This window comes from Mesoplodon bidens, assembly GCF_964165515.1.
Source record: "Mesoplodon bidens genome assembly, chromosome: 16".
In the NCBI taxonomy this organism is placed as follows: Eukaryota; Metazoa; Chordata; class Mammalia; order Artiodactyla; family Ziphiidae; genus Mesoplodon; species Mesoplodon bidens.
In genome coordinates this window covers 4,363,025-4,373,296 of record NC_138173.1, presented here as the reverse complement: position 1 = coordinate 4,373,296, position 10,272 = coordinate 4,363,025, and positions in this window count along the sequence as shown.

Genomic DNA, 10,272 nt, shown 5'->3' with positions numbered 1-10,272 from the left:
TACCTCTACTCATCATAGCACTGGAAGTCCTAGTCAGAGCAATTAGACAAGAAAAAGAAATAATAAGCATTCAAATCGGAAAGGAAGAAGTGAAATTACCTGTTTACAGATGACATGATCATATATGCAGAAAATCCTAAAGATGCAACAAAGTAACTCTTAGAACTAATAAATGAAGAAGAAAACATAAGGCAAAAGCTTCTTGACCTTCATCTGGGCAATGATTTTTTTGGCTATGACACCAAAAGCACAGGCAACAAAAGCAAAACTAGACATGTGGGATTGCATCAAACTAAAAAGCTTCTGCGCAGCAAAGGAAGCAATCGAGAGCGAAAAGGCAACCTACATGATGGGAGAAAATATGTGAAACCCATGTATCTGACAAGCAGTTACTATCCTATATCTATATAGGAACTCATAGAACTCAGTAGCAAAAAAACAAATAACCTGATTTTAAAATGGACAAAGGATCTGAATAGACATTTCTCAAAATAAGGCTTACTAATGGCCAACAGGTATATGAAAAGGTTCAACATCACAAATCATCAAGAAAATTCGCATCAAAACCACAATATCACCTCACACCAAGGTCAAGAAGACAAAAGGTGACAGTGTCGACCAGGATGTGGAGAAAAGGAAACCCTGTTGCACTCTTCGTGGGATGTCAACTGGTACAGCCATTATGGAAAACAGTATGAGGGTTTCTCAAAAAATTAAAAGTGGAGCTGCCATATGACCCAGCAATCTTACTTCTGGGATTCATATCCAGAGGAAATGAAATCAATATCTCGAAAGGATAGTGTTCTCCCAATGAACGTGGAGTAAGTACAGCATTATTCACACTGACCAAGATATGGAAACAGTCTAAATGTCCGTCAACAGATGAATGGATAAAGAAAATGTGATAGATACTATATACGTATCTCACAGGCAAAGAAGCATATATATACAATGTATATGTATACACACGTGATGGGATATTATTCAGCATTAAAAAGGAAAGAAATCGTGCCATTAGCAACAACATGGATGAACCTGGAGGACCTTATGCTAAAGTGACGTAAGTCAGACACAGAAAGACAAATATTGCATGATATCACTTATTTGTGGGATCTCAAATAGTCACTCACAGAAGCAGCGAGTAGAGTGAGGTTACAGGGACAGAGGCGCAGGGAAATGGGAGATGTTGGTCAAGGGGTTCAAGGTTTCAGTTATGCAGGATGGATAAGTTCTGGAGATCTAGTGTACGGCCAGGTGACTATCATAACAGTACTGCATTGTATACTTGAAATGTGCTGAGAGTTAAGAGTTCTCACCACACACACAAAGGATAACTTTGTGAGGAACTGGATGTGTGAATTAGCTTGATTGTGGTGATTACTTCACGATGCATACATATACGAAAACATCAACTGCACACCTTAAACATACACAACTTTTGTTTGCCAATTACACCTGAATAATGTTGGGGTAGGGGATGAAAGAGGACTTAACCTGACTGAGCACCGTTACCGCGTGCCCGGCCCCTTACACACGTCAGCTCATTCCATCCTCACCACCAGCCATACCCAGGTCTCGTTACCCACTGTTACATATGAGGAACCTAGTCTCGGAGAAGTAAGGTAACTAACTCAGGGTGTCACAGAAACTCAGTGATTAAAAAAATTTTTAATGAAGTTAAGTATTAATAAGTTCACTTAAATATCTTACCTTTATAAAGTGCTATAGAATAAACTATGTGTTGATACAAAAACAAAACAAAACCAAAAACCAGTGAGAGGTCAATGGGAAGCAGAAACCAAGTATAAAATGCTTTTTCTTAAAAGAGAAAAACAAGAAATGTATGCAATTTTATTTGTCAGTTATACCTCAATAAAAAAAAATTTTTAAGAGGAAAACAAGAACTGAAAGCAGGGACTCAGAGATATTTGCACATTCACGTTCATAGCAGCATCATTCACAATAGCTAAGAGGTGGAAGAAACACAGCGTCCACTGATAGATGATGGACAAACAAAATGTGGTCCATCCATGCCACGGAATATTATTCAGCCTTTAAAAAAGGGGGAGAACATGAATCCTACAACATGGATGAACCTTGAGTTAATGCCATGTGAAATAAGCCAGTCACAAAAGGACAAATACTGTATGATTTCATTAATGTGAGGTCCCTAGAGTATAAAGTTCATAGAGACAGAAAGTAGATGGTGGGTGCCAGGGGCTGAGGAGAGGGAAACAGGGAGGTAATGTTTAATGCGGACAGAGTTCCAGTTTGGGAAGATGGAAAAGTTCTGGAGAGGATGGTGGTGATGCTTGCACAACAGTGTGAATGTACTTAATGCCCCTGAACTGTACACCTAAAAATGGTTAAGATGGTAAATTCTGTGTGTATTTTAACCACAATCACAAAAATAAAACAAAAAGAAGAAAACAATGATAAATGTACCATTTACTAAGTTAATAAGTCAAATTCACTTCCAACTTCTGCAGAAAAATTACTAAGCAATTTCATCTTCTACTTTGAGGGAGCTTATGGGTACTAAATACTCCCAAATAATTTAAATAGAGAAACAATCATTAAATAATCTCAATATGGCTAATATTTACTGTGATCAATTGGGACCAACACTTCGAAAATACCCTGTAATTTAATGTAACATGACCAGGGAAAAGAAATGGAGAATTAAAACAGAAGAAAGAATGACCTAATTGGTCTGTCTAGAAAAACACAGCACTTGTAAAATTGTCAAGTATACACTCTTCACAAGATCATACTTGTAAACTCAAGTTGTATGAACCAAAAACCATTCTCACTCAACATCAGAAAATAATCCAACAGAGATTCAACATTAGTTTATCTGATGTTTTGATTATCTGTTGTGCATCACAAAACACCCCGAAACTTAGTAGCTTAAAACTGTCACCATTTATTTGCTCTTGATTCTGCAGCCTGGGCTGGGCAGCTGGTTCTTCCTTTGTCTTTCCTGTGGTCCTGCACGTGGATACACGTGCGCAGCAGGTTAGCGAGGGTCTGGGCTCGGCTGGGACGTGGAACAGCTGGACTTCTCTTTCGATACAGTTTCAGGCCCCCTCCCTCTTCATGTCCCTCTCTGCAGGGTCTAGCTGGTAGCCAGACTGCTGACCTCCTGGACCTCCAAGGACAGAAAGACAGAAACTGTCCCTCCTTGTTCACGCCTGGGCTTGCCGCCCCAGAACACGACTTCCACGGCTATCCATCGGTCCAAGCAGTCGCAGGGCCAGCCTGGATTCCAAGCGTTGAGAAAGAGCCATCATCTTCTAACGAGGGACCGGTTACACCGAACAAGAGCCCTGCAGGGTGTGGGATACAGCTGCAGCCGTCTTTGGACACGTGATCCACTGCATCTGGTGAAGGATTTGTGAAGGGCTTGATAAGCAAGTGAAACGTGTTAAAGGATTGCATGTAGAACCCATGTAAACAGAAACTTCAACACAACAGAAATCTTGCATGCAAGATTTACTTTATCTCAAGGATATGAAAAACAAGGCTGCTGCCTTACTGCGTAGTTGGAAGACGAAATACGCAAAAGAGAAATATCCCTAAAGGTATTAGTTTATTCAACAAATGCTTTTTGAATGTTTAATGTGCTGATCTTACACCACCAGCTAAAGTGTGATTTTCCAAAGATTTGCTCTAAAACCTTGATTCTAGCTTCTCTTCTAACTACAGCCAACACAATGCTTTTTAAAGTGTTGAGCACACAGGAATCATAAAAATGGCTGTCATTTGCTCGGAGACTACTAGGTGTTAGGAATCATGCTAAAAGCACGGTCTCTCTGATCCTTTCAAAACCCTGCAAAGCAAACCCTATCATCTGCCATTTTACAGGTGAGAAAACAGATGTTTCCACGAGCTAAATACCCTGGAAGTACACTGGCTCCCCAAAATATCTGTTAATAGATTGACTGAGGGAGCCCTAGTTACTGAGGACATATGTTAGAAGTGTTCATTGCTTACATGTATTTTTTAATTTCCAATTTTACCCAACTGTAATCACACCAGCCCTGGAATCAGCTGCCCCCTCCTTAAGCTGTGAGGCTGTGGTCGGGTCTTGCGCGGCCAGCACCTTTACCCGCTCGGACTGGACGACACCCATCGGGTCTCCACACACCCAAAAGCATCACTCCATCCGACACCCTGACACAGAAAGGCGGTGAAAGCTTCTCTAAGGAGACTCCCGAGGCTGCTACTCAAGTCAGGGTGGAAAAACACCAAGCTCTTCTCAAATAACCGCACACGATTGTCTTGGGTCCAGAATGGAAACTGCTCTTTCTCCCTCTTCCTGCCTTTGCCTCCCTCCAGGCTGTGGTGTGGATCTCTGCTGATGCAGACTTTCCCCTCCTTAGGGTGGGATGCTTCCTCGGGCATTCAGCGAGAGGAAGAGGTGGACGGAGCGTGGAGGCCTCGGGCGGGAGGCTGTGGCGCTTAGGCCAGGAGTCCCCCGGGGGGGAGGAGCAGGGGGGAGAAGAATGGGCCCCCCCAGGCCTGAGCAGATAAGCATCTCACATTCTCCCTCCTTTTCCTTCTTCCTGGGGCTGGCTGCTGGGCTCGCCCACCCTGCGCCTTTTAACTGTCAGGGAGCCAGTGCCAGGCACTGGGCGAGCCACCGCCGATGACATGAGTTGTGTGTGTTCCAAATTGGCCTTCCTGCCTTTCTGCAAGAAAAACAAACTTGAGCTGGACCCCAACAAACATGACAGGAAAAATAACAACCCTTGTCGAGGGCTGATACTGACAGCGGCCGGGCTCCCCACCCCCACAGCCGGCCCCTGCTGCGGATGGGGGCTGGGGGCAGGAATTCCAGCTCGGGAGCCTCCAGGGTGAGTGTCGGGGGCACTGCGTCGTTCCCTCTGAGGTCACCTGTGCAGGGCACCAGAGGAGGCCCTTTCCACATCCCACAGTGACCACACGACACCAAGTGCTGCAGCATCAAGCCTACTCCACAGAGAGGACAGTCAGTGGCTCGGGGTAACACAGCGACTAAGCAACAGAGCTCCATTCATTCTCAGCAGTGTCTGACTCCACAGCTCCTACTTTTATTTTTTGGCTACACTAGAAAAGTGAGAATTCAGAATGCACGCTACCGTTGGGCCCATTGCCCTAGATGCTATAAGTCATTAATGAAAACTACTGGCTTTATGATACAACAATAACAGGAAATGTGATCATTATTTGGAATAATGCTCCTTCATCAAACTTTTAATCCCTCCACAAGCCAGAGTCTGTTCTATTTTTCATGGATACTTTTCCAAATAAGACAGGCCAGTCACAAAAGGACAAATGTTTAATGATTCCATTTAAATGATGTACTTACAGCAGTCAAATTCATAGAGACACAAAGTAGATGGTGGGTACCAGGGGCTGGTGGAGGAGGGAACGGGAGTTAGTGTTTCATGGGTACAGAGTTTCGATTTGAGATGATGAAAAAGTTCTGCAGATGGAAGGTGGTGATGGTTGCACAACAGTGTGAAGGCACTTAATACCATGAACTGTATGCCTGAAAACGGCTAAGATGGTACATTTTAGGTTATGTATATTTTACCACAATTTTTTAAAAAGAATGAATATTGAGGTATTTAATAGATCTGTATTCAGTCCTGACCAAGGGAGAGAAAGTACTAAATTATGCTGAAGTCTTCCCCCATGTGTGCATGCTGCTGGAGTCTTCAACTAGCAATAATGGGTATATTCAACATGCTAGCGTCATCAGACCTGGGCTCTAAAGTGAGGTCTAGGACACTGGCATTAGGAGTTTTGCAGATCTATTTTTCTGAAGATTTTAAAGCATTCCCAAGAGGCTATTTCACAGGCTGACACAGTCAGCCACTACCGCTTAAGGTTTGATTAAAAGACAAAGAACAACAAAAACTTGCTTTGCCTCCATGCTTTCCAGAAGGAAATGAAAATTTTTTGAGTTGTGCTCTTTCATATCTTGAAAACTTCTTCTAAACATGAACTCTTCCACTACCCTAACTCTTTTCGAGGAGGCTGGTATAAGTTCAATTCCAAAATATGACAAGGACATTATTAAAAAGGAGAATCATGGAGCCACCTCACTCATAGTTTTCTAAACCAAACATTAATACACTCCAGCATAATTCCAGCAATATGGAAAAATAATACTTTGCATTTAACTAAGCATATTCCGTGAATGCAAGATCATTTTTAATACTCAAAAATCACTTAGTCAACCAAGTAATCACTAAATTAAATAATTTATTAAGTTAACAGAATAAAAGAGAAAAATCATATGAACATATTGATATATGCATTAAAAAATGTTGAAGAAATGCAACATCCATTCTCAATAAAAACTCTTTGCAAACTAAAAATAGAGAAGAACTTCCTTCACCAAACAAAAGGTATTTACAAAAACCTTACAGCAAACACCAGACGTGGTGGTGAAATGTGGAAAGCTTGCCTTCCGGGATTGGAACAAGACAAGGATGCCTGCTATCACTACTTCTGCTGTAATGGTGGTCTAAACTGGATGGCAAGGCAAGGAAAAGAAGTAAGTAAAATGTATACGTAATGGATGTAAGAAATACAAATCTAATTTACAAATAATGACTTTGTGTGAAGAAAATCCAAAGAGATTTACATGGACAGTTTTAGAATTAATAAATTCAATTAATTCTGACGTAGATACAAGTGAAATAGTAGGGGTGCACTTCCCAGAAAATATTTTGTGTGTTTTGGAAAAAGGAGGTGGGTAAAAGAAATAGGATTGTATGATTTGAAAATGGTTGAAGTTGGGTGAGATGTCTAGGGAGTCTGCTATACTATTCTACCTACTTTTGTATATGCTTGGAAGTTTTTATAATAAAAAGATTTTAAAAAAACAAGTAAGATTGGTTGCTGGATACAAGATCAGTAGACAGAAATCAATTATAATTCTCTAAATCAGTAAAAGGAGCTAGAAAATACTTTTAACATACCATTTACAATAGCATAAAAACATCAAGCGGCTAGGTATATTTCTAACAGAAATGCACAAGACACCTACACAGGAGATTGTAAACATTATTCAAGGAAATTGGAGAAGAGATAAATAAATGGAGGGGTATACTATGTTCATGGATTTGAAGACTCAATGCTGTAAAATGTCAATTCTTCCCCCCAAATCCTGCACAGATTAAATGAAATGCCTGTCAAAATCCCCATGGCATGTGTGTGTGTATAACTTGAGAAACTAATTAAAATAGAGGGCTAAGGACTCGGAAAAGCCAAGATCTTGAAAAAGACTTGCTCTACCAGATATGAAGACTCATTATGAAACTACAATATCAAGACAGTGTGATGCTGGCAGAAGGACAGGAAAAAAGACCAGTGGAATAGAATCGATAGCCAAAGAGAGACCCTCATATATCCAACCTCTGATATTTGGGAAGTAATGCACAGCAGGGGGTGGGTGAGGAGGGAACAGTCTTCCTGCTGAATTGTGCCAGGGCAATGGTACATCCATATGAGAAAACTTATACTCAATCCATCTCACACCAGATCTAAAACTAAATTCCAAAAAGATTTTAGATCAAAATGTGAAAGGAGAACAATAAAATGTCTAGAAGATAGCACAGGAGGGTAGCTTCATGGCCTGTGGTAAGGATAGATGTTTTTAAATGCACAAAGAACACAAATGATGAAAGAAATAGATTGTATACATTGAAGTACATTAAAAATAAGAATTTCTGGGCTTCCCTGGTGGCGCAGTGGTTGAGAGTCTGCCTGCCGATGCAGGGGACACGGGTTTGTGCCCCGGTCCGGGAAGATCCCACATGCCACGGAGTGGCTGGGCCCGTGAGCCATGGCTGCTGAACCTGCGCGTCCAGAGCCTGTGCTCCACAACGGGAGAGGCCACAACAGTGAGAGGCCCGCGTACCTCAAAAAAAAAAAAAAAAGGATTTCTGCTTATCAAAGGCACAAATCAGTAAATGAAAATATAAGCCAGAGAGTAGAAAATACTTGCAACATACATAAACAACAAAGGGCCAAGAACATAAGAATTCCAAATCAATAAGAAACATAAAGATAACTCAGTAAGGAAGTGGGCAAGGTGTCTAAGAGGCACTTATGAATTCGATGGCCAATAATGAGCTGCAGAATGATTTGAAATAATTCATAATAGAGGTCCCCATCTCAGAGGGGCTTAAATACCACAGATAGAATAAAGTAAAATCAAATGCCTTAAAAATACATATCCAGCATCCAGGTGAGCAAACTTCCTGAAATAGGGCCTCTCTGTTCATGAAGTCTCATTCTTTTTTCTCTTGACTTTCACCAATGAATAATGAAATAATGGCTATTTCATTTAGGTCAACTGATTTGTAAGAGCTGTCTGATGTCTGGAAAGCCTTTTGGGTCTTTTTTTTTCAAACCTTTTAATGCCTTTTTTGTTAAACTTTTCATTTTTCTAAAACTATGCTCAGCTCTGACTTCAAAATAGTTAGTGTCTCACATGAATGAGATCAACTCCCTGCCTGAAGTCACAGAGCTCTCTTCAGTCCTATGGAGGAGTAATAATTAAAGTTAATCTAAGCCACTTTTAGCATTAAAACCTTGTGTCTTTTCCCCAAGTATACTGAAAATATTCTAATTAATTAAAAATAATGGTCACAGCAGCAGTCAAATATCTAAAGAAATTAAAGAATCAGCCATTAAAGTTATGTATTGCCCAAATATGAAACTGTAAAGATTTGTGTTTATGAATATCATATTGCTTTGATTCTGTTCCATTTCCATCAAGTTTCTAGGCATTTATCAAGAATTACCAGCCTAAAAAATAATAAGTTTTGGCAAGTATTGGAGACATTGGAACCCCCGTGCACTGCATGTGGAAATATCAAGTGGTACAGCCACTGCGGAAAACAGAATGGCGATTCCTCCAAAAATTAAACATAGAATTGCCATATAATCCAGCAATTCCACTTCTGAGTTTATACCCAAAAGAACTGAAAGCAGGGACTCAAAGACATATTTGTACACTCATGTTCATAGCAGCATCATTCACAACAGCCAAAAAGTGGAAACAACCCCAAATGTCCACTGATGGATAATGGATAAGCAAAATGTGGTCTCTACATGCAATGGAATATTATTCAGCCTAGAAAGGAAGGAAATTCTGACACACTTTGCAACATGGGTACACCTCGAGGACATTATGCTGAATGAAATAAGCCAACAACAAAAGACCAAATATTGTATGATTCCACTTACATGAGGCACCCAGAGTAGTCAGATTCATAGAGACAGAGGGTGGAATGGTGGTTTCCAGGGGCTGGGGGAGGAGGATGGAGAGTCAGTGTTTAATGGGGACAGAGTTTCAGTTTGGGGAGATGAAACAGCTCTGGAGATGGATGGTGGTGATGGTTGTACAACAATGTGAATGTACTTGGTGCTACTGAACTGTATACTTTAAAATGGCTAAAATGGTAAACTGTATGTCATGTGTATTTTACCACATAGCACAGGGAGGTCAGCTCAGTGTTAGAGGGGTGGGATAGGGAGGGTAGGAGGGAGACACAAGAGGGAGGAGATACGGGGATATATGTATACATATAGCTGATTCACTTTGTTATACAGCAGAAACTAACACACCATTGTAAAGCGATTATACTCCAATAAAGATGTTAAAAAAAAAGGATAAAGCAAAAACAGAAAAAAGAAGTACCAGCTTAGATGATTATAACAGTGTTGTCCTAATGAGGCCACTATAAGAATTAAGAGTTAGTATATGTAAAGCCCTTGGAACAGTGCCCGATACTATCGTTAGTACACACACAAAATTAGCCATTACCATCATAATCATGATTGTCATTAATGCTATTCTCTCCTACTGACATGTTTTATTCCACAGTTTCACTATTTTAAATACAAAATGTTCCGGGTGTAATGAAAAGTGATCTTAATAGATGGCTCTCTAGCACTTGGACCTTCCTCAAGGGAACCTGATGACTCTGTTGCAGGGCAGACACAAAGGTTTTCAAAGCCCTGCAGAGCCTGAACCAAAGAGGCCGGAACCAGAACAAGTTCTGCCTCTGCTTTTCATCTCCCCCACATCTGGAGCCATGCCAACTCTTTCTTGGATAATTATAATAACTCACTCTAAAAGATAACAGAAAATGCAAGTTAAAATAATAAATTATTTTCAGTCCATAAAACATTCATTCAGTCCCCCTCTTTCACGCGGTTCTGTTTTTCAATCCTAGGAATGATTCTGGTACAGGGGTGTTACCT